Below are 23451 nucleotides of genomic sequence, written 5' to 3'. Positions count from 1 at the left end.
CAGACGCCCAACAGACGCCCAACAGACGCCCAACAGACGCCCAACAGACGCCCAACAGACGCCCAACAGACGCCCAACAGACGCCCAACAGACGCCCAACAGACGCCCAACAGACGCCCAACAGACGCCCAACAGACGCCCAACAGACGCCCAACAGACGCCCAACAGACGCCCAACAGACGCCCAACAGACGCCCAACAGACGCCCAACAGACGCCCAACAGACGCCCAACAGACGCCCAACAGACGCCGCTGCCCAACAGACGCCCAACAGACGCCGCTGCCCAACAGACGCCCAACAGACGCCGCTGCCCAACAGACGCCCAACAGACGCCGCTGCCCAACAGACGCCCAACAGACGTCGCTGCCCAACAGACGTCGCTGCCCAACAGACGCCGCTGCCCAACAGACGCCGCTGCCCAACAGACGCCGCTGCCCAACAGACGCCGCTGCCCAACAGACGCCGCTGCCCAGTCGCTGCCCAACAGACGCCGCTGCCCAGTCGCTGCCCAACAGACGCCGCTGCCCAACAGACGCCGCTGCCCAACAGACGCCGCTGCCCAACAGACGCCGCTGCCCAACAGACGCCGCTGCCCAACAGACGCCGCTGCCCAACAGACGCCGCTGCCCAACAGACGCCGCTGCCCAACAGATTTTCCGCTGTAACGGAAGAAGACGACCGTACTGTTGAAACAATGAATGATAATCTTACAGCTATCGTTACAGAGTGCACCGCAGAAGTAGATGGTAGGATGGTTCGACAGGAAACCAGCAAGCTATCTCAGGAGACTAAAGATCTGATTCAGAAACGCCAAAGCATGAGGACGTCTAACTCAATAGACAGGATAGAACTAGCAGAACTATCGAGGTTAATAAATAAGCGCAAGGTAGCCGACATAAGAAAGTTTAACATGGAGAAAATCGAGCATGCTCTAAGGAATGAAGGTAGCCTAAAATCAGTGTGAAGAAAACTGGGCGTAGGTAAAAACCAGATGTATGCGCTAAAAGGCAAACAGGGCAATGTCATCAGGAATGTGGATAAGATAGTTGAATTAGCCGAAGAGTTCTACACAAATCTATACAGTAGCGAATGTAATCATCAAGTTACTGAGGGAGGCAGTCGAGCACAGCAATGGGACATCCTGCCAGTAACGAAAGAGGAAGTAAAGAAAGCCTTAGGAGCAATGCAAAGAGGGAAAGCAGCTGGTGAGGATCAGGTAACAGCAGATTTGTTGAAGGACGGAGGAGAGATTGTGCTACAAAAACTAGGGTGTTTGTATGTAACTTGAAAAACAACGATTTGGCTGTGGGTAGTATAGGAATTTTCTTCACTCTTTTTATGACGTCCTGTCCCGGGGCCACCGCGGTGTGGAGAACGGTACAAAGGTACAGGGAGCATGGCATCTGTTAGGTCTCTGTAGAGTTTTTTCTTTGTAACGGTTGACAGGTACTGTTGGGAAAAACGTACATTCAACAGCCTATACGACAAGACAACTTCACGCAGGTATCTAGTCACACTTCCGCACATATCAGTTGGCAGCAGCGGTTGGGGCCGGGAGCACGCATTCTGAACTGTTTCTTTCCGCCTGTACAGAGCACGGCTGCAAGGAACTACCGGCAAGAAAACTTCATCTACCCTGGCTGCAGCGCTTATCGCCCCAAGAAAAAGCATCGTGGCGGTGGCCGTGTCTGCTGCCTACTGTCTACCACAGCGCGCCTGCGCGGGACCCCAAGCCCCTTGGTTAAAAAGCCCTGCAAGAAGCACCTTCGCATCAGTTGGCAGCAGCGGTTGCGGCCGGGAGCACGCATTCTGAACTGTTTCTTTCCGCCTGTACAGGTTGGTGATTTCTATGCCCTCTTAAATAGTCGGATAAACACTCGCCCGTAGCATCTGCTGCCATATTCCTGTTCCTGCACATACATTGTTTTTGTGTGTTCCCGTGCGGACTGTTTCACTCGCGATCTTGTTTTCACTTATCTCCGTGTTGCACCACGCTCAGGTGGTAGCAATGACAGGAAAGCAAGAGCTCTCTAAACTTTTCGAAGACCTTAAACGTGAGTTCAAGAATGAATTTAGAGAACTGCGCGAATGCCTGGAAAGAGACTGAAGGAAAGAAATCAGATAAATGAAGGGATTTTTGGAATTTGCGAACAAGAGCTATGAGGAAATGAAAACATCTGTTAGTGAGCTGAAAAACGAAAACTCTGATCTAAGAAACGCATTGCAGGGTCTGGAAAAGGACCGAGATGCCCTGCTCGCAAAACTCAAGGATCAAGAAGTAAGGCTGATGCAAAATGAAAAGCATGCCAGGTGTTTCAACATAGAAATCAAAGGTGTACCAACGAAGCCAGCAGAAAACACCCTGGATATAACCAGAAAACTTGCAGATGCACTTGGTGTACCTTTCGAGGATTCTGATGTTGAAATTTGCCACCGGGTTAGGACAAGTGGAAACGCTGATAGTCTTAATATTGTGGTGCAGTTCACACACAGAGCCAAGCGCGACTGTTTCCTAGAGAAAGCAAGAAAGCAAAAAACGTGTGTAGCAAAACAATCTGTTGCTTTGCAGAGAAACGAGACAGCATTCCTTAATAAGTGCCTTTCCTGTGCAGTGTAATTCTTGATGTTTTTCTGTTTTTCTTTCGTTTTAAGTTTCATGCGTTTTCACCTTATATATTTTCTGATTTTTCCAATTAACCTTCAATTGTTAGACAGTGCCCGTGTCATCTTCTGTTTTGCCGGTCCTTTGTCTGTTTTGGGCTCGTCTTCAAGATGAACTGCATCCAACTCGCCCAATATAGCGTGGTGCAAATTTAAAGCCTGAACAATTTGGCTGCAGAAGCAATGTTTTTGTCGGGCTCAGCCCAAATTTACAGAAACTCGGTGCCTTCAGGAAAACATCAACAACCCACAAGTCTACGAACACGAAGCAAATTTTTATTTTGAAGAAGTTTTGATGTCTATAAAAAGAAAATGTCTGAGTTCACAATACCATTTTCTAATTGCTGTGTAAAAAATAATGATGTGATGTTACGAAAATAAAATGCTGTTTTTTAAATTTAGTTCTATGCCCCTTCCTAAAACAAAAATCACACCTGACATGAAAAGCACTCTGCACCCCGTTGGCATTAGTTGTTACAGAAATGGGCATGTGCCAAGCAGTGGTAGACTTATGGGTCACTCTTGGAGGAGGTGGTTTGGAGGGAGAATCACATTTGGACCATGTATTTACGGGCGCTTTTTTGTCTGCAAGATAGGGTTCAGTTTGGTTTGCCTATGTCACCTGGTATGGGGCACTACTACTATTTCAAATAAAAATAAACTCTACATTCCTCAAAAGAAAGCAATTCGCGCCATCATGAACACTCCATTTGACAGTCACACACAACCACTTTTTACTGAATTAAACTTACTTCCTATCCCGGACATGTACGATGCTAACTTGTTCAGGCGCTATGAAGCTGGCATAAAAAAGAATAATACCACATTAGTTAAGATTGCAAACCTAAAGCTAAAAACTAGTATTCGTACGACACGACAAGCTGAAACCTGGGAAATTCCATACTCACGAACAAATTACGGACTTCAAATGTTGCGTCATCTCCTTCCCTCATACCTAAACAAATGTAGGTAGAAGTTTCTTTCTTTTTTTTGTTTTTCTTTTTGTTACGAATTTTATATTTCTTTGGTCATTGTTTAGTTTTTTATTGCAGTCATTCTCTTGTTGACATTTCATGCAATATTTCTATGCTATTAAGAACTGCCTTCAAGTAGATTTGTTTCATACATGCCTGTATTTATATTCCTAACAACTGTACCAAGTCGCTTACCTTCTGTGAACTTCCATTTGTTTTCCTTTTCTTTCTTTCTTTTTTCTTCTCTTTTTTTCTGAGAGCTGTGTACAATTAACTTAGAACAATTTTCTCTTGCTGTATGCCATGCTGCCATGTAGAAAAGGGCCGTGGGCCTAGTCAAGCCCATAAAGAGGCTTTTTGTCCACGACTCTCAGCATTTTTGTGGGCTGAAATAAAGATTTGATTTGATTTGATTCGAAATGTCTTGCTTGGGAAAGATTTTCCTCCCCATCGCGGCATAAATCCGCCCCTGGAGCCCAGTTTATGTGAACCAAGGCAGTTCTGCAATTTCAAAATTTTGGGCATCAGCAGCATCCTTTAGCCCAGATCACTTCCACCTTCTAACATATTGTGTGAACTGTGGCGGAGACCATCCAGCTTATTCTTGTCCATGTTGAGTGTGGAAAAAGGAAGAGAAAACGTTTTTGTTAAGCACGCACAGGCACATGACACAGTCTTCAAAACGTGCCTCTCGTGATGTGTTCATGTGTATAGAATAGTAAAGTGGCCCAGGGAGTCGGACTTTTATTGAGATCAGTAGTGTAGCGTAGCTGGCAAATATTCTGAACTGAGCCATGAAAACCAGGTAACCTATTTTCCCCAAGAGGAAAGCATGATATCTTGTTTGCACTCACTTATGAGGGAAAACTCTGAGAGTGATAATCAGGGTGGTATTTTAATTAAGGACAGCGCAGTGAAGCATGGAAAGTAACATGGCAGGGCAACGATAAAGGGTTTGAGGATATCCTAATGAGTTAGGGAGCAAGTAGGAGGTAAAGAAATGCTAGCTGAAATCAAGGAAATGTACACAGTGAGTATGTGGAGGAAGGATAACTGATGATCCATTATACTAAAGGAATAGATTCTGTTGCAAGAAAGACATAGCAGAGAGTCAGGTGGGCAGGTCAGATTAGTTTAATTCGCAGGGATAAGGTGGCCGCATCTAGAGCACGAGGACATGGTTAATAGGCGAGATATTGGAGGGGACTTCATCTCGCAATGGATGGAGTTCACCAAGCGATGTTACATCAGGTGCTTCTAAGGATGAAAGTTATGTGCCTAGAAAAGGCATGCTTCCTTGTGCTAGCTTTACTCGTTAGCAATGGAGGCTCTGGGAAGCAGATGATTTCAAGCATGAGCATTTTAATGGCACAAATATATTAAGTTTCATAACTAGCCAAGTTTGACATTGAAAAAGCAACTGCATAGGTTTCAGAAATTAGAAGAGCTTAAAGGGGGTGAATGTATGAAACTTGAAGGTAAAGCATGCAATGTCCTTTCGGGCTAGTATTTGAAATGATGATGTAAATGCTGTCTGAAATCCTGACGGCGTTGAAGCTTCTCCGCAGCGCATAGCACCAAGTTGGGGTGTGCATTATGATGCCATCGAAGGTACCGCTACATTTCCAATGCATCAAGGCTTGTTTTCAAGGAAAAAAAATCTAACGTCGTCGAAAGCAAATGTCGCGTACCGTTGTTGAGCAGCACGTAACAAGGCACGACAGGGTGTGGTCGACGACAGTGAACATTTGAAATCTGGCCTTCCGTGACGTCACAGCAACCTTCTCTGCACTCCTCCGGTGTTGTGAGGAAAAGGCTGAACTTAATCTTTGAATATGTCAATATTTTAAATGCTGACGCCAGAACTGTTGGCATGCTTTACCTACAGCTTGTATAGATTTGAATCCTTGAGTAGCTTGGAATTTTCAAAAAGTGGTGCAGTTGCCCTTTAGACCAGATACACATGAAGCATAATTTTGAGTGTACTCTAAACACAATATGAATGCTATGCTTATAAAAGAGTCTAAATGTTTCACATTGTTTGGTAAGCACGTGAGAATGCGTTATTATTTTATATGAAAACTGCAGCACAACTCTGTATCAGTCTGATGCTTGCCAGTATCGGCAACGTGAGCAGTATTAGTTTTATAAGACTACTAAGCCATCTGTATCGGTAACACAATTATGTCGAGTCAGATTTCGTCACATCCCTATGATATGAGGAGGGCATACAGCAAGCACAAGCAGTAAAGAAAAAAAAATTAGGTAAAGAGCACAAAGCAGAAGAGGGGAATAAAATTGTCAAATGCAACCACCTAAGGTAAACGCTCACGAATGTTCATTAACACACATAGGATGTTTCGCTACCAAAAGACGTGCAAACTGAAATGCATATCCACATAATAACACTGAAGAAATAGAAAGACGCTTACAGAAAATATTCTTGGAGTGTTCAGACACCAGGTTTTTGTACTGAAAAACATGTTGAAGTTAGATTCTTAATTAATCATGGGGCTGCGTGGTGCATCATTTGTCAGCCAAGTCCTGTAAGGCTGAAGCAAAGGTTCCAATATACTTGTTTTCAAAATTGATAAAACAGTGCCAAGGTTGGCTTGAGGTGCGACAGTTGGAGAAAGATGTATGGTCACGGTGAGAAAGGATTTTGTATGTTTGATGGCTTTGCTGTGTGTAATGTAAACCAACATTAGCTATGCAACACGCAATGTTCTTTTGTAACATGTAAATTTGATTTTGCCTAGGGTAGCTTGAATAGTACTTCTTAAGACAAAGGAACAGTAGTCTTCCTGTCCTAAAACATTGAAAAAAGGGCCACGATTGGGCTTTATCGCATAAAGCAGATTTAAGTTACTGGCCTGTTGAAGAAATTTTCTGATCAAGGGCTCTTCTCCAAAGCATTTCTTGCCACAAAAGCTACACGCAAGGGCTGTAGAAAGCTGGCACCTACCCAGCAGCACTGCGGATTGAACCCGGCACCGTCCACATGCCAGGCACATGCCCAAACTTCTAGGCCACTGCCTAGCAGTCTTAAAATTTTATTTGTTGGGGTAACTGATAATTCAAGCAGTGTACTGTTTTTGAAGGAAAAAAAACTGCCAGTTACCTTAAGAGAGTAACTTACATGAACATTTCACTTCTTGTCAAGGACATGTAGACGTTGTGACAGTAGTGATGTTGTTAGGGGCAGGCAAGATTAGCCTTGCAATGAAAATTGCAGAGTTGGTCCACCTGTATCACGTAGTCTGTAAACAAAATACAACTCCTAGCATTGCTCTCTCACAAAAGGAACTGTGATATTATGCGTCTCGAAATGTCAAGAACAGCCTCGTCGCGTTAAATAATATTTAGTTTTCATTCCCTGAAATCAAATACCTACTGATCCTTTAGAAATGACACAGAGTATTTTATGTGCTGCATGGGACCCTTGTTTTCCTGAAGGGAGACTAATGAATACAGGAGAGGTCTGCTTGGTTGTTAGCCCAGCATGCTACTCCAGGTGAGGGTGAAGGAAGAGAAGATGAGAAGAAGAGGGTGAAAAAGAGAGGAAAAAGAAAACATTAAAGGGTGAAAAGTGAAATATAGCATAGTCAACACTCATGGACTCACATACACACATAATTATCAAAGTGTGCCCACCAACCCATCTCCCTAAGAAAAACTAATAATGCTTTTGTACCTCATGCAGCGAAAGCCACATCACTCCAGGGTCCAAGAAACTGCTCCAGTTGCACGGGGTCATCCTGACGGCGTCCTAAAGCACTCAACAGTGCCTTGCAATGGTTAATAAAGGTTTGGCAGCAGCAGATCAAGTGTTGAAGATCTTCGCGCACACCACATGTCGGGCACAGAGGGCTACTTGATGCACCAATTTTATGAAGATGGCGTTTAGTGAAGGGAACGTCGATGCCAATTCAGTGCAGGTAATTGCAGTCATGTCTATCTAAACTGTGAGGCATGCGGAAGTCACAAGTTGGGTTGATATGAAGAAGGGGTCTTTATTGACGCTGTGGATCACCCCACAAAGAGCGCTGCGTCTGCCAGGATTTATTAGCCAGAAGTCTCGCATCATCAGTACAAGAAAAGGATACGGGTGGGATCAAGGAGACGTCGCTATGCACCGACCTTGCTGCACCGTCAGCATGCTTGTTGTCTGCGAGGCCGCAGTGAGTGGGTAACCACTGAAGCACAACACGGTGACATAGTTTACAGGCCTCGGTGTGTAATCTGTTCAATTTATCGACGATGTACTCCTGAAGCCTTCCTGATGACTTTATCAATTGTTTGGAGAGACAATGGCACCAATACGGCCCTTAATCGAGCATTGATCTTAAGCCAGAAAGCATCCACTGCATCGAGTTGAGAAATATTCGCATATCCTACTATGCACTGGAAAGGATTTAGTGGCGCGGGCTGACCTTAGAAAGGGACTTCCTGGGATAAAACTTCGCGCAAAAGGGTCATAATTTACATGGTTTCTGTGCATGCCTAGCAACAATGTCTTCTCTATAATTCGTCCTGCAAGCTCTCTCTCCTGTGTGGCGAATTGCTCAAAGTCGCTCATATTCAGCATCTACAGTTGAGCACACTTTTGGTAGAGTTGTAACTTTAGTGCTGGAAGTATTCGCATGTGCTACAGCACCAATAAGTTTTCGTGATCTAGGTTCGAGAGCTCCAGTTTTTCAACTGCGTCAGGGAAAAATTCCCAATTCATGAAGTGTGCCTTGCACTGCTGGGAACTTAAAAAGCACCACCAATCTCAATGTACGTAGGTTGGTGATCACTGCCATAAGATTGTATGCCGACACTCCAAATTGTTGAAGACGACAGGTGCGCAGAAATCATAGAAATGTCAAGGGCACTGGATCTTGCATCTTGATAAAAAATTAAAAGTAAAGTGAACTTCCTGCTCTGTGCAATATCAAGGAACTGTCGACCTCTGGCTGTTGATGTGATGCCTTCCCATGCAGGATGGTGTGTGTTGAAGTCTGCCGTTATGATGTGCAGTGCAGGGGTACTGCGTATGATATCCTGAAGGCGGTCAACGTCAAAGTTTACACGCGGGGCTATGACACGACGGTCACTGTGAAGGACAGGTCCATGATCTTTTCAATTTTTGCGCTTCTCTCAAGTGGATTTTTTTTTGTTCATTGCATGGAGGTTGTTAATACCTGGGTGGAAGCTTGGCTTGGCCATGATGAAGTTGAAGCACTAGCCAAGCCCGGAGTCTGAACAGTTGGAACCATGCACGCAGTGCGGGCTTGATTGAACAGAAGCTTTGCAGCAGTTTCTGTTCTTCCGTGTTTGCTGCATGCGTCCTGCGCAATTTATTGTCATTTGTGTGTGTATGTGTGTGTGCCAAAGAATATCACTGAGCGCACTTGGTTTGCAACAAACTGCTACTGGTGTACAAATGTGCTTTACATTGTGAGCAATACATGCAACTGCTATCTCAGCAAACCACAAAATATCGAATAGACGGGTATGAAAGCACCAAAAACCCCAACATAAAATCGTATACTATTTATTCATTGCCAACTGCTGACAAATTGAACGTAATGCAATAGCTGCCCCAGTTATTTGAACTGCAGGGTCATTGACTGCATATCCTGTAGATATGCGTTCATAGTTTATGGTTCATGGCAACGTGCAAGGCCTTCCCTGTCTCAACTCTCCATGTCTCAACTCTTACCTCTCAGGTGGTGGGTGATAACAGTCTAAGATGTGTAAATGTTCCTAAATAATTTTCATATGAACTATAAAAGACCTTTATCATACCTTGTTTGGTAAAGAATCAAAATATGTCCAGAGGACAGTTTAAGTTATAACCATGCAATTGTGTCTTCTGTTCTTTATATAAATCTCGCATGATTTTTTGCCTGCGATTTTTCTGCCATTATCACGTTCCCTTTGGCCACCCGTGCCACCTGAACCATCCAGTTCTGGTTGCACTCGACTGTGTGCTTTTTCTGTGCGATGTTTATGGTTTCTGTATTTTCTTAGAGTTGACCGGCCCATGCAGTTCAGGACTGTTGTTTACAACGCGATAGTTTTGGAGTTTGATTTCTTTGCATGTGTTTACGACTCCACATGCCAGCGTTTTTGATAAGATGCTGAGATCAATTTATATACACGCCTCGTCTTCCTTCGCATGATGAAGTGGTTAGCCTGCGTTTGTGTGCATTTGCCTCTTTGCCATCTGTTTCTCGTTTACGCAGTTCTTTCTTTGCATCTCATAACGGGCCCTCTCTGTGGACTCATTGTAGTAGAAGCCTTTAGGCTGTAGACTATTAGCTCTGACAATAATTTTATCAAATTGCATAACAGTCAAGGAAGTTAGAATATTTTTTTTTGGAGTAGGAAACTCCTTCAAGCATACGAAACAGCAAGAAGTGTATGCAATATGCAAACATCCACTGATTGCAACTTTTCTTTATGTTCTTGGAACTATATGACGCAGCAATGTTAACTACCTTCACATCCATCACCATGAACACGTATGATTGCATATATGAGGCTTAAGGTACCCTCCACATCTTTCAGGGCTCCATTAAGTTTGAGGCAGTAGCACAGTATACTACTATACAACTGCAATCAAAATCACAGCAATAGGTCAGGTAAAAACACTATTCTCAAGACTTAAGTGGCATGTCACAGGAATAAATCTGTTTCATTCAAACCTAACATAAAAATACCCAGGTTCAAAACATTTCATGAAACTTAATCTCGGTGAGCTTTGCCTAAAAAAACATGACGAGATTACATTATTTACAGTAGCTACAGCTTTTACATTGAGCTAGTTTGATTGGTTCACTGGGGTAAGGAGAGTCTGTACTTGCCTTGTTACTGCGTTCTAACGCAATCAGTGTGCTCAATATGTCCCGGTGGTAGAATTAGCAGGGTGACAGGTTGGACGAGCTGGATTGTTTACCTTGCGAAGAAATGTGAGTGCATGCTTATCTTGAAGTTGCTCATAAGCAAATTTCCTAGTGAAAAGATAATTAAGTCTCAAAGGTCCCTCGGCCTCGCAGGAGCATCTACAACATATGCAGGTTATGGTCAGTTAATGGTGCTTCCATTTCGACTTCTAGCTGGACATCAAAACTTTCCAGCTGGAGGTAGCTGGAAGCAAGAAATTAATACTCCAGCTGGATATGATTTCCAGTTCCATAATCTAGCTGTAAATAGAATTTTCCAGCTTCAATTTAATGGTATCCAACTTGTAAAGGGCGTGGTTTCTATTTCCCTGACCCAGCAAGCAATAAAAACATGTCTGGGGGATCTTGGTGAGCAGTGCGCCACCACGAACCTGACCACCACTCCTGGTCGTGCGTGACATAGCCATCTCCGGGGAAAACATCTTGGCAATTGAACCGATGCTGAGCATTTGGACCATTAATTAAGGCCCTTCAGCGGAGGCAACACACCACTTTGGCTTCAGCTTCCCGAAGACGCGGCACCTCCGGCCTGGCCCGACCGGGGGAAATCGGCAGTCGCCCTTTCCTGTCTTCCCCTTCATCTTCCAGCTGTCTTATTGCTGTTGTTGTTATCTTAATACAATGGCACATGCCCACACAGGGGCACAGTTAACTGTCCCATCTCCTGTTCTTGCCTTTTCATTTTGCGTGGGTGGCTATAGGGCTAACCTTGCATGTAGAACTACCCTGGGTTATGCCATATATTTATTGCTGGGGGGTAGCATATATGGCGTGCATGCCAACGCATATGATGTCTACAGCACGCTGCAGACGCCAATGCAAGCACTGGCCGAAGGCAGGGCTTGCGTGCAAGTTCCTGTCCCGTCCCTTCAATGAGTTCGTGTTGGGTATTCATAGCTGGCACCGAGGCCGAAAAAACAATTATTCATGGCTACCATGCATGCATCAAATGATCGCCCTAAAAAAAGGGGGATGGACCGAAGCAACAGCTTCATTCTTTAAAAAAAAAAAGTTTTCCCAAGATACCACATAGCGAAACAGCAGAAAAAAAATGGTGCCGTTCAACACTGCTGAACATGGTTACAGAGCGAAAGCTATGGCCTATCGGGCAACTAAGTATATATAAGCGGCTTGGCATCTGTAACGTTGAGTGTGTTCCGAACACGGGTGGTGAAACTTTATTTCCAGCAGATATAGAGGAGTGACTCAAAGTCGCCCCTCGCTTAAACGATGACCGCTATCCCTTGGGCAGCGGCGGCATCTTCAGCCAGCTGGAGGGGCTTGATCTGTGTCCCCGGGTCGAGGCTGAGCAATAGAGCTTCCCAATGATCAGATTCGGTAATGAATCGGTTGGTTGGTTGGTTTATGGGGTTTAACGCCCCAAAGCGACTAAGGCTATGAGAGAGGCCATAGTGGAGGGCTTCGGAAATTTAGGCCACCAGGGTTTCTGGGTAGGGACTGCGGGCAGTTCCAGATCATATGATTTAGATTGGCTTAGCTATCACAATGTTTGCATTTGTCTGAGTAGAGTCCTTCCGAATAGAAGCTCCATAATCGGGGATTTGGATAGCTGTTAGTTTGAAGATTACGCCAGGCTTTGGCCTGTTGTTTGGAGAGAATTTTATCTTCTGGGGGGAATCTGCGTCTTGCAAGCCTGTAGTGCTGCAGGATTTCTCTAAGAAAACAACCTGTCCTTGCCGGAGCATAGGGTGGGATGGCTGCACGACCCAGCACGGCGGGACAGTTCTCGAACTAGGTTATGAGCCGCCTCATTACCAGCAAGGGAGGCATGAGCAGGCGTCCAGATTAGGCAAATCCGCCGTGTGGGCTGATAATTTTGCAGAATCCGTGCTGCTTGTGGGGAGATTTTTCCCAACGTATAGACGTATCGCCAATTTTGAGTCGGTGACAATGGTTTCTGCCGAGGATCCCGCAATGGCTAGAGCATTGGCTGTTTCCTCTCCAACATATGTGTGTGCTGAATGCATATAGTGCCCCCAGTTATGAGTGTACCCCTTTCCGTGGAGACCACAGCTACCGTCTTGTCAGCCGAAGAATCTGCTGTATCTACATATACCACAGAAGTATCAATAAGAAAGCGATTTCCTAACGATTTGGCTCTCTCTGTACGACGTTCAGCGTGGAAATCTGGGTGCTTCTCAGGTATTGGAGGAATGACCAGAAGCTGGCGTATATGTTTGGGATGGACACTGAATAGCCAGCACACCCACCCTGGCAGGTGGCAGTTAATGGTTGATAGCGAGTGCAATTGCTCACCTAATGAACGCTGCGGCTTATTGCAGCAGTGCCACGTGTCTGCCACTACGTTGTCAGCGCTCACATGCAGCCAACATCTCTTTCTCATCACACCACGTATACCTATCAGCACGATTCAAGCATCCACTAACCGGAGCCAGTTATGCGCACTTCCTTTCCTTAAAATCATCTCAATGTAAAACGTTTTTAGCGCCACTGAACACAACGAATGCCGACGGCCTATTGCTTCAGTGCCGCAATTCTGCCACAACGTTGTCAATGCCAACGCATGCAGCGCACAACTGTACTGCCACATATCTTGAAGCACGACTTGAGGCAGTTATGCGCCTTTCCTTTGCTTTCCAAACTCCCGCTCCATTGGTTTTATAGCTTAAAGCGTTACTAAGGTGTCCACTGTCCCTGGGTGCCAGTTATATATGTGCCTTTCCTTTGCTTTCGAAGCTCAGGGTCATTTGAAGGTCAATTTTGCATGGTCCGTGATTGAAGCCCGAAGTCCCGTAATGAAGCTTTCGCTTCAAAACAGTTTGAATAATTTTACTTGAGATCCCAGCAATGCACAATATTCCAAACTCCCATAGCGACCGAGCTTGGAGACATCCCTGCCTCCATTATGCGCTCACGGATCACTCAATACAGTCAAGGGCATAATTTCGACCTGAACATGGTTTCCTGACTCTCACTGAAAAACTTTGAGACCAGAACGTCCCCGCGATGTCCATCGTATAAAAAGATCTCAAAAAACAAGAAGGAAACTTTGCCTCCAGCCAACTCCCGATGTGCACTGAACCTCCCCTGGACGTCCTGAAGACGTCTTGAACGTCCGCAGGACGGCAAAAGTAGTTTCAATGCCCGCGCGCTCACTGAATCCAAAGACCATGCATCCCAATTAAATCGCAAACGGTGCTTCAAGTGTCAAAATATGGCCATGACTCTCTAAGCTGTCGCAGCCGCCAAACCTGAGCCAAATGTGCATCTGATGAACACAAATCCAATGACTGCACCTCAGCACCAAAGTACACTACTGTGGTCACCCTGCGTACTAGAGATCATGCCCACATATCCTGCGCTCAAGAGAGCTCCGCCTAAGCGAAGGCAAAATGGTCACTGTGACCATCACCTCCCTAGAGCCTGGAGGCGTTCGTTGGAGGTCCACAGAGTAGCTGCAGGCTTCTCCCGATTGCGGGAAGCCTTCAGAGCTGCCAACCCAGGTGCATTTGTCAGAGGTGGCCGAGCAGTCTTTGCTGCGTTTGCCGGGGGCGCGATATGGCCGTGCCTCCGGCTCAGTGTGTATTGGACGGTGTGGTTCTCCACTCCATTGCTTCACATCGGTAGCGAGAGCTACACTACCTGCAGTCTCTCAGTTTCGCTGTGGGCCTTCGGCGCCACTTGTGCGATTGCGCGAGGAGCCGAATGACGTCACAGCCACGCCTTTGCTCTGCCCGGGAGGCGCCGCCGAGTGACATCCCAGCTGCCGGCGCCGCGCTCCGACGCTGCTCGCCTCCGACCGAGACTGCGCATGTGCGACACGCAGCTGGCGTGTCGTGCTCTATTGCACATGCGCGGCAAGGGGAGGAGGAGGGTCGCGGTGTATAAATGACGGTGATGCGGCAGTGGAACAAGCAAAACAACTAGACGTAACAAGGGATATACCGTACCTCTCGCTGTGTATATCCTGGCATAGGTGAGCTAAGCCACTGCCAATTTTTTCCTGTGAGCAAGAACATTCCTTGTGTTTGTGTGAATCGTCTTCGCACTTCCTGAAACATTGCATTTTCCTTAGTCTTAATAGTTATCTCTTTTCTTCCACCTGGAAATAAATGTGAAAACCGAAATGAATGCATAAGTGCTAACCCCCTTTGTCCTAACTGCGGTAAGCCCCGCGAGGCAACGTTTTTCTGCTGCACTGTTTACCAAAATAAGCAAAATCATCTACAAGTACATTCCAACAATACAGATTATAGTGAGCAAAAACTGCTTTAATTGAACAAAACCAAATCCAGGGAAGTCACCGCAGGAAAAATTCATCACCGGGGAAGAAAGCTACTCAACCACCGCACAAAAATAAAGGCAGTCATCTGTGCATTGAGGATGTGCATGGTTGAATTCCCTCCTCTTCCACCGCATCAAAACGTTGAGCCATCTCCTGTAGCGAGTACACATGTGAACACTTCATGGCAGCCGCAGTATGCAACCAACCACCCACGCGAAACCTCTGTTCACCAAAACTTTGTTCACCAACTTTGTTCATCTGTTCATCTTCACCAACTTTGTTCATCTGTTCACCAAAACATGCTAAAATGTTCAGCACTAAGGTTATAACTCTACAAAAAATGTACTTAGCTGCAGATAGCGAATATGAGCGACTTCGAGCAATTCGCCGCAGAGCAGACAGACGAGCATGCCGGATGAATTATAGAGAAGACATCAGAGTTGTTAGGAGTGCACAGAAACATGTTCAGCGCCATTTGGACAAGCTTGCAAGACGGGAATGGCGATCCTTTTGCGCGAAGCTTTATCCCAGAAAGCCTCTTTCTAAGGTATGTAGCAGCTAGTGTATGCAGACAGTCAGCCCGTGCCACTAAATCCTTTTAAGGGCTTAGGTGTAAATGCGAATATTTTTCGTCTACAGCAGCGGAGGCTTCTTGTTCTAAGATCATTGCTCGATTAACAGCCGTATTGATGCCATTGCCTCTCCAAAGCTTTACCCCTTCACCTAACACTGTCCTCCATGACGAACTGTTCTCTACGGAAGAACTCCATGCGGCTCTGGCAGCTACCAATAAAATGTGTAAGCTACACTGATCTTTCTCACTTGAGAAGTAAGGCTAAGGTTCAGCTCGCAGTTTATAACACCTCCTGGGAGTCCGGCTGCCTTGAAACATGCTAGAAGCATGCACATGTCATTCCTATTCTCAAGCCTTGAAAACCATCAACTGACTTAAGCGCCTACCGTCGCATTGCGCTTTTAAGCTACATCGGAAAGCCGATGGAGAAAATGGTGTACTCCCGCCTTACCTGGGACTAGATGAACAGGTGAATTTACCGTCCGACCATGTCTGGTTTCCAAAAAGGATGCAGCACCAGCATTATTGCCCATACCAGTTGTGTCAAACGCAGCACAGCAGAGTGGTCTATTACCATTGCTGTGTTTCTTGACATGAAGGAAGCCTTTGATAATCTCATACATTAGTCAATTCATTCAGCCTTACAATTAGTTAGCATTGGTGGACGAATCTATGAGTGGCTAGGTGACTATCTGCATGAAAGATGAATTTTCACGTCAGCAAGTTAAGGTGACACAGCTCTGCATCAAATATTGTGCGGAGTACCTCAGAGGGGGATTTTAAGTCACACCCTTTTCAATATCTCACCTGGCTTGGAAAAATGGTTACCACCTACAGTTGAAGTCTCCCTCTATGTACATATATGGTGTTCCGGATGCAACAGGCGCATTGTGGACGTCTGATTACAGAGGGCAAAACGCTGCATTGAATCATTCTTAAGTCAGCATGGTCTGAGCATGTTGCCAGATAAAAGCCCAGCAATTGCATTTTCGAGGCGCGATCTTTCGCGCTACGTGCTGAAAGTTGCTGGTCCCCCAATACAATACGTCACCAGCCATAAATTCCAGAAGGTGACGCTTGACAGGTCGCTATCATGGTCCCCACATGTGCAACAGCTGAAAGTCAAGCTCTCCTCTTGCGCCTCTATCATTTGTATGCTCTCCACTATCGAGGCTGCTCTACACCTTCATTACTACGACTGTATGGAGCGCACTGTGAAGGCCTTCACTACAGTCTCCCAGGTCTTCAGGGTATTTCTCAAGCAAATATTAAAATCCGTGAAGCTATGCAAGCTAAAGCCTTGCGAATCTGCATGGGCCTTCCCAAGAACACCTCCACAGTGGGTACTCTAGCAGAGAGCAGACGGCTATCTGCATTAGTACTGTTAACCCTGGAGCTCCTTTGTGCCGAGGTGCGGTTTGTGGCTCGTGTACTTAAACATCCATTCACAGAGTACTACATAGAGGAAGTTTCTGATTTCTGACCTTCTTCCATAAAAATACCAGCACTCTGTCACAACCTCCTCCCCATCTTAGAGGTACATAGCATGGCACATCAGGACAACTGTCCCTGGCATTAAAATAAAAACAAACACCCCTGATCCCGCACTTGAGTACTTTTCTCTTGAGCGCATTTATGGTTGCTACAGTGTGCACCGCTACATCTACACTGATGGCTCTGACACTTCCATCTCATCAGCAATTGGCACCTGGACTCCGTCATTGTGCACCACAACTACAGCGACCCGACGACTGCTACCGAGCTGGCTGCTCTAAAAGCAGCGTTTACTTACATTCTGCAACAACTGCCAACAGCGTGGGTTATCTTCAGTGACTCTCGCACGGCACTAAAATCGATAAAGTCATCACGAAGCCTTCAGGAGCACATCGTCAATGACTTGAACAGATTACACACCGAGGCCTGTGAGCTACGTCCCCGTGTTGTGCTGCAGTGTTTACCCGCTCACTCCAGCCTCGCAGACAATGATCATGCTGACGGTGCAGTGAGGTCGGCACATGGTGACACATCCTTGCTCCCAAACGTACCCTTTTCTCGTTCTGATGGCATGAGTCTTCTGACTACTAAATGCTGGCAGATGCAACACTCTTTTTGGTGTAATCCGCAGTGTCAATGTAGACCCCTTCTTCATATCAACCCAACCTGTGACTTCCGCATGCCACGCAATTTAAATATACATGATTGCAATTGCTTGCACTGAATCCGCATCGACAATCCCTTCACTAAATGCCATCTTCATAAAACTGGTGCATCAAGTAGCCCTCTGTGCCTGGCATGTGGTGTGTGCGGAGATCTTCAACACTTGATCTGCTGCTGCCAAACCTTTATTAACCATTGCAAGGCACTGTTAAATGCTTTAGGACTCCGTCAGGATGACCCCGTGCACCTGGAGCAGTTTCTTGGACCCTGGAGTGATGTGGCTTTGGCTGCGCTAGGGACAAAAGCATTATAAGTTTTTCTTAGGAAGATGGGTTGGTGGACACACTTTGATAATTATGCGTGTTTGTGAGTGCGGGAGTGTTGACTATGCTATATTTCACTTTTCACAGTTTATTTTTTTCCGTTTCTTCTATTTTCACCCTCTTCTTTTCATCTTCCTCTCTTCTTTCACCCTCACCTGGAGTAGCAAGCTGGGCTAACAACCAAGCAGACCTCTCCCGTATTCATTAGTCTCTCTCTCCCTTCAGCAAATCAAGGGTCCCATGCAGCACATAAAATACTCTGTGTCATTTCTAAAGGATCAGTTGGTATTTGATCTAAGGGAAAGAGAAGTAAATATTATTTTTTATTTTTTATTTGAAAACGTGACGAGGCTGTTCTTGACATTTCCACAAGCATAATCTCACAGTTCCTTTTGTGATAGAGCAGTGGTAGGAGTTGTATTTTGTTTACAGACTATGTGATACAGGTGGTCCGACTCCGCAATTTTCAATGCAAGGCTAATATTGCTTGCCCCTTAACAACATCACTAGTGCCACAACATCTACATGTACTTGACAAGAATTGAAATGTTCATGTACATTACTTTCATAAGGTAACTGGTACAAATTTTTTTTCCTTCAAAAAAAGTACACTGCTTGAATTATCAATTACCCTAACAAATAAAATTGTAAGACTGCCTAGTAATTGCTAGGCAGTGGCCCAGAAGTTTGAGCATGCACTTTGCATGTGGACGGCGCTGGGTTCAATCCCTAGTGCTGCTGGGTAGATGCCAGCTTTCTACAGGCCTTGCTTTTAGCTTTTGTGGCATGAAATGCTTTGGAAAAGAGTCCTGTAGCAGACAATTTCTTCAACAGGCCGGTGATTCGGTCCACTATCCAATAACTTAAATCTGCTTCGTACGATAAAGCCCAATTGTGGCCCTTTTTCGAATATTTTTAGACAGGAAATGTAGCATTCCTTTGTCTTGGGAAGTACTATTCAAGCTACCCTAGCCAAAATCAAATTTACATGTTGCAAAAGAACATTGCGTGTTGGATAGCTAATGTTGGTTTACATTACACACAGCAAAGCCATCAAACATACAAAATCCATTTCACACCGTGACCATACATCTTTCTACAACTGTCGCACCTCAAGCCAACCTTGGCACCGTTTTATAAATTTTGAAAACAAGTATATTGGAACCTCTGCTTCAGCCTTACAGGACTTGGCTGACAAATGATGCACCACCCAGCCCCATGATTAATTAAGAAACTAACTTCAACAGATTTTTCAGTACAAAAACCTAGTCTCTGAACACTGCAAGAATATTTTCTGGAAGCGTCTTTATATTTCTTCAGTGTTATTATGTCGTATATGCATTTCAGTTTGCACGTGTCTTTTGGTAGCGAAACATCCTATGTGTGTTAATGAACATTTGTGACCGTTTACCATAGGTGGTTGCATTTGGCAATTTTATTCCCCTCTTCTGCTTTGTGCTCTTCACCTAATTTTTTTTTCTTTACTGCTTGTGCTTGCTGTATGCCCTCCTCATATCACAGTGATGTAACGAATTCTGACTCGACATAATTGTCCTACCGATACAGATGGCTTAATAGTCTTATAAACTGATACTGCTATTAAGGGAGCAATTACTCATTGAATGAGTAATTGTGCCCTTATTACAAATCTACTCAACCTTGGGGGATTCCCCTAATTATTTGGTCAAACTAATACTGCTCATGTTGCTGATACTGGCAAGCATCAGACTGATACAGAGTTTTGGTGCAGTTTTCATATAAAATTATAACGCATTCTGACGTACTTATCAAACAATGTGAAACATTTAGACTCTTTTATAAGCATAGCATTCATATTGTGTTTAGAGTACACTCAAAATTATGCTTGATATGTATCTGGTCTTAAAGGGCAACTGCACCACTTTTTGAAAATTCCAAGCTACTCAAGGATTCAAATCTTTACAAGCTGTAGGTAAACCATGCCAACAGTTCTGGCGTCAGCATTTAAAATATTGACATATTCAAAGATTAAGTTCAGGCTTTTCCTCACAACACCGGAGGAGTGCAGAGAAGGTTGGTGTGGCGTCACGGAAGGCAAGATTTCAAATTTTCACTGTCGTCGACCACACCCTGTCGTGCCTTGTTGCGTCCTGCTGAACAACGGTAGGCCACATTTGCCTTCGACTACCTTAGATTTTTTTTCCTTGAAAACAAGCCTTGATGCAATGGAAATGTAGCGGTACCTTCGATGACATCATGATGCACACCCCAAATTGGCGCTAGCGCTGCGGAGAAGCTTCAACACCGTCAGGATTTCGGACAGCATTTACATGATCATTTCAAATACTCGCCCGAAAGGACTTTGCATGTTTTACCTTCAAGTTTCATACATTCACCCCCTTTAAGCTCTTCAAATTTCTGAAACCTACGCAGTTGCCTTTTCAATGTCAAACTTGGCTAATTATGAAACTTATTATATTTGTGCCATTAAAATGCTGATGCTTGAAATCATCTGCTTCCCAGAGCCTCCAGTGCTAACGAGTAAAGCTAGCACAAGGAAGCATGCCTTTTCAAAGCACTTAACTTTCATCCTTAGAAGCACCTGATGTAACATCGCTTGGTGAACTCCATCCATTACGAGATGAAGTCCCCTCCAATATCCCTCCTATTAACCATGTCCTCCTGCTCTAGATGCGGCCACCTTATCCCTGCAATCAAACTAATCTCACCTGCCCACCTGACTCTCTGCTATGTCTTTCTTGCAACAGAATCTATTCCTTTAGTATAATGGATCATCAGTTATCTGTCCTCCACATACTCACTGTGTACATTTCCTTGATTTGAACTAGCATTTCCTTACCTCCTGCTAGCTCCCTAACTCATTAGGATCTCCTCAAACCCTTTATTTTTGCCGTGCCATGTTACTTTCCATGCTTCACTGCGCTGTCCTTAATTAACATACCACCCTCATTATCACTCTCAGAGTTTTTCGCTCATCAGTGAGTGCAAACAAGATATCATGCTTTCCTCTTCAGGAAAATAGGTTATCTGGTTTTCATGGCTCAGTTCAGAATATTTTCCAGCTACGCTACACTACTGATCTCAATAAATGTCCGACTCCCTGGGCCACTTTACTATTCTATACACATGAACACATCACGAGAGGCATGTTTTGAAGACTGTGTCATGTGCCTGTGCGTGCTTAACAAAATTAAACGTTTTCTCTGACTTTCAGCCTTATTGTATTGTCTTCCTTTTTCCACACTAAACATGGACAACAATAAGCTGGATGGTCTCCGCCACAGTTCACACAATATGTTAGAAGGTGGAAGTGATCTGGGCTAAAGGGTGCTGCTGATGCCCAAAAATTTTGAAATTGCCAGAACTGCCTCTGTTCACATAAACTGGGCTCCAGGGGCGGATTTATGCCGCGATGGGGAGGAAAATCTTTCCCAAGCAAGAAATTTCACATAGACAAACCAAACTGAACCCTATCTTTTAGACAAAAAGTGCCCGTAAATACATGGTCCAAATGGGATTCAACCCCCAAACCACCTCCTCCAAGAGTGACCCATAAGTCTGCCACTGCTTGGCCCATGCCCATTTCTGTAACAACTAATGCCAATGGGGTGCAGAGTGCTTTTCATGCAAGGTGTGATTTTTGTTTTAGGAAGCGGGATGGAACTAAATTTAAAAAACAGCATTTTATTTTCGTCACATCACATCATTATTTTTTACACAGCAATTACAAAATGGTATTGTGAACTCAGACATTTTCTTTTTATAGACATCAACACTTCTTCAAAATAAAAATTTGCTTCGTGTTCGTAGACTTGTGGGTTGTTGATGTTTTCCTGAAGGCACCGAGTTTCCGTAAATTTGGGCTGAGCCCGACCAAAACGTTGCTTCTGCAGCCAAATTGTTCAGGCTTTAAATCTGCACCACGCTGTATTGGGCGAGTTGGATGCAGTTCATCTTGAAGACGAGCCCAAAACAGACAAAGGGCCGGCAAAAGAGAAGATGACACGGGCACTGTCTAAGAATTGAAGGTTTAATGGAAAAATCAGAAAATATATAAGGTGAAAACGCAAGAAACTTAAAACGAACGAAAAACAGAAAAACATCAAGAATTACACTGCACAGGAAAGGCACTTATAAGTAATGCTGTCTCGTTTCTCTGCAAAGCAACAGATGGTTTTGCTACACACGTGTACGAGTTCTTAGCGATGCAACATGCTTTGAAAATTTGCTTGCCTATCTGGTTACTACTCTTGCATGCTATCGACGTTTTATGGAAGTCCCGCACGCAAAGATGATCTTCATGTTCTTTGCATTCGTAGCAGCGTAGCACGAGGTTGGAAGAAGGGGATTTTTTCCTTGTGAAGAAATTTTTCACACTCTTTCAGTCTGTCGTTTCAGCACCTAGCCGTTTGACCGCATTACAAAGTAACCCTACACACCACCCCTTCTTTGCAACTAATGAATTTGTCTGCATGCTACACAGTGCACCTTTGAACCTCCTTTCTGGAAGAGGCCGGTACCAGCCTCTTATTCACTGCAGGAAACACTTTCTAAACTTTCTGAATGGCGGAGAACACCACCTGCACATTGTGTCACGCTGCGATCTTTCCTAGACGATGAGAGACACCGTGCAGATACCCAGATGGACACGACCTTCTTTGTCTCTTCCTGGTGCCCCAGAGGGGAAGGCATAGCATTTTTCTTCAGCTTTCCCAAGAGTCTTTCCTCCAACCGAGCGAGGATCTTCTCTTAAATTTGGCACTGTAGGCATACTGAAGTGACTATAAGAACTGCAAAATAAGTCATATCAGCACACTACTTTTGGCTCTGGGACTCAGGTAAAGTACCTTAGAACACAGATGTTTCAGGCGTTTTTTTTTTTTGGTCTGCTCTATGCTTTCAAAGGATAATGAGGATGAGGAAATTAAGTGTTCCCATGCAGTTTTGTGCTCTACCTATGGCACCACTCACCCACTGTATATAACAATTAAGCGTGAATGGGTTTAAATGTCTCCCTACTCTCCTATGGAGAGAAATATACGTTAAGATTCACAAGCTCCCTAGAAATTGGAAAAAAAATTTAATTGTAAACTATGTGACTTAACATCCTTTAGCGATGCGTGAGCTATTAAGAATACCACAGCGGTGGACACCAGATTAACTTTGACCAGCTGGGGTTCTTTAGGGTGCACGTGCAATGCCCAGCAAATGAGGATTTCTGAATTTCTCCTTGACTGAAGTCATACTGACCTAGCCACATGCCGCGGTAAGGCCGCTGACCTAGTGGTTCAAATTGGAGGAGTAGATAGAACAGCAGCAGTAAAAACAATTTTGCAAAAAGGACTCGAGAAAGAAAAAAACTTGCAAAGACAAAGCTAGGAAAATGCGGTAAATATCTTTACCCTGTTAATATCCTACAAGAATCTGCTCGAGCATTTCGAAAAACAGAACCCAAAGCTATCTGCACCCAGTTTACACATTTTACATCAGTGCATATATCCTCATATATGCAACCAAGATATACACTGCACCATTTCCAACT

The 23451-nt window shown here is 44.6% G+C and overlaps 1 protein-coding gene across 1 annotated transcript in view; it reads left to right on the top strand.

Moving 5' to 3' along the window:
- Positions 1-509: 509 nt before the first annotated feature.
- Positions 510-23451, top strand: part of LOC149360869 (tRNA-queuosine alpha-mannosyltransferase-like) — a 495599-nt gene continuing 472657 nt past the window's right edge. The window contains exons 1-2 of the mRNA XM_089569413.1: positions 510-1503; positions 1594-1836. The gene's annotated coding sequence lies outside the window, so the exon portion shown is untranslated. The remainder of the gene's footprint in view (positions 1504-1593; positions 1837-23451) is intronic.

This window comes from Amblyomma mixtum, chromosome 2, assembly GCF_055824585.1.
Source record: "Amblyomma mixtum isolate Tamu chromosome 2, ASM5582458v1, whole genome shotgun sequence".
Lineage (NCBI taxonomy): Eukaryota > Metazoa > Arthropoda > Arachnida > Ixodida > Ixodidae > Amblyomma > Amblyomma mixtum.
Note: the sequence above shows the minus strand (reverse complement) of the source record. Positions and strands in the feature narration are given on the sequence as shown.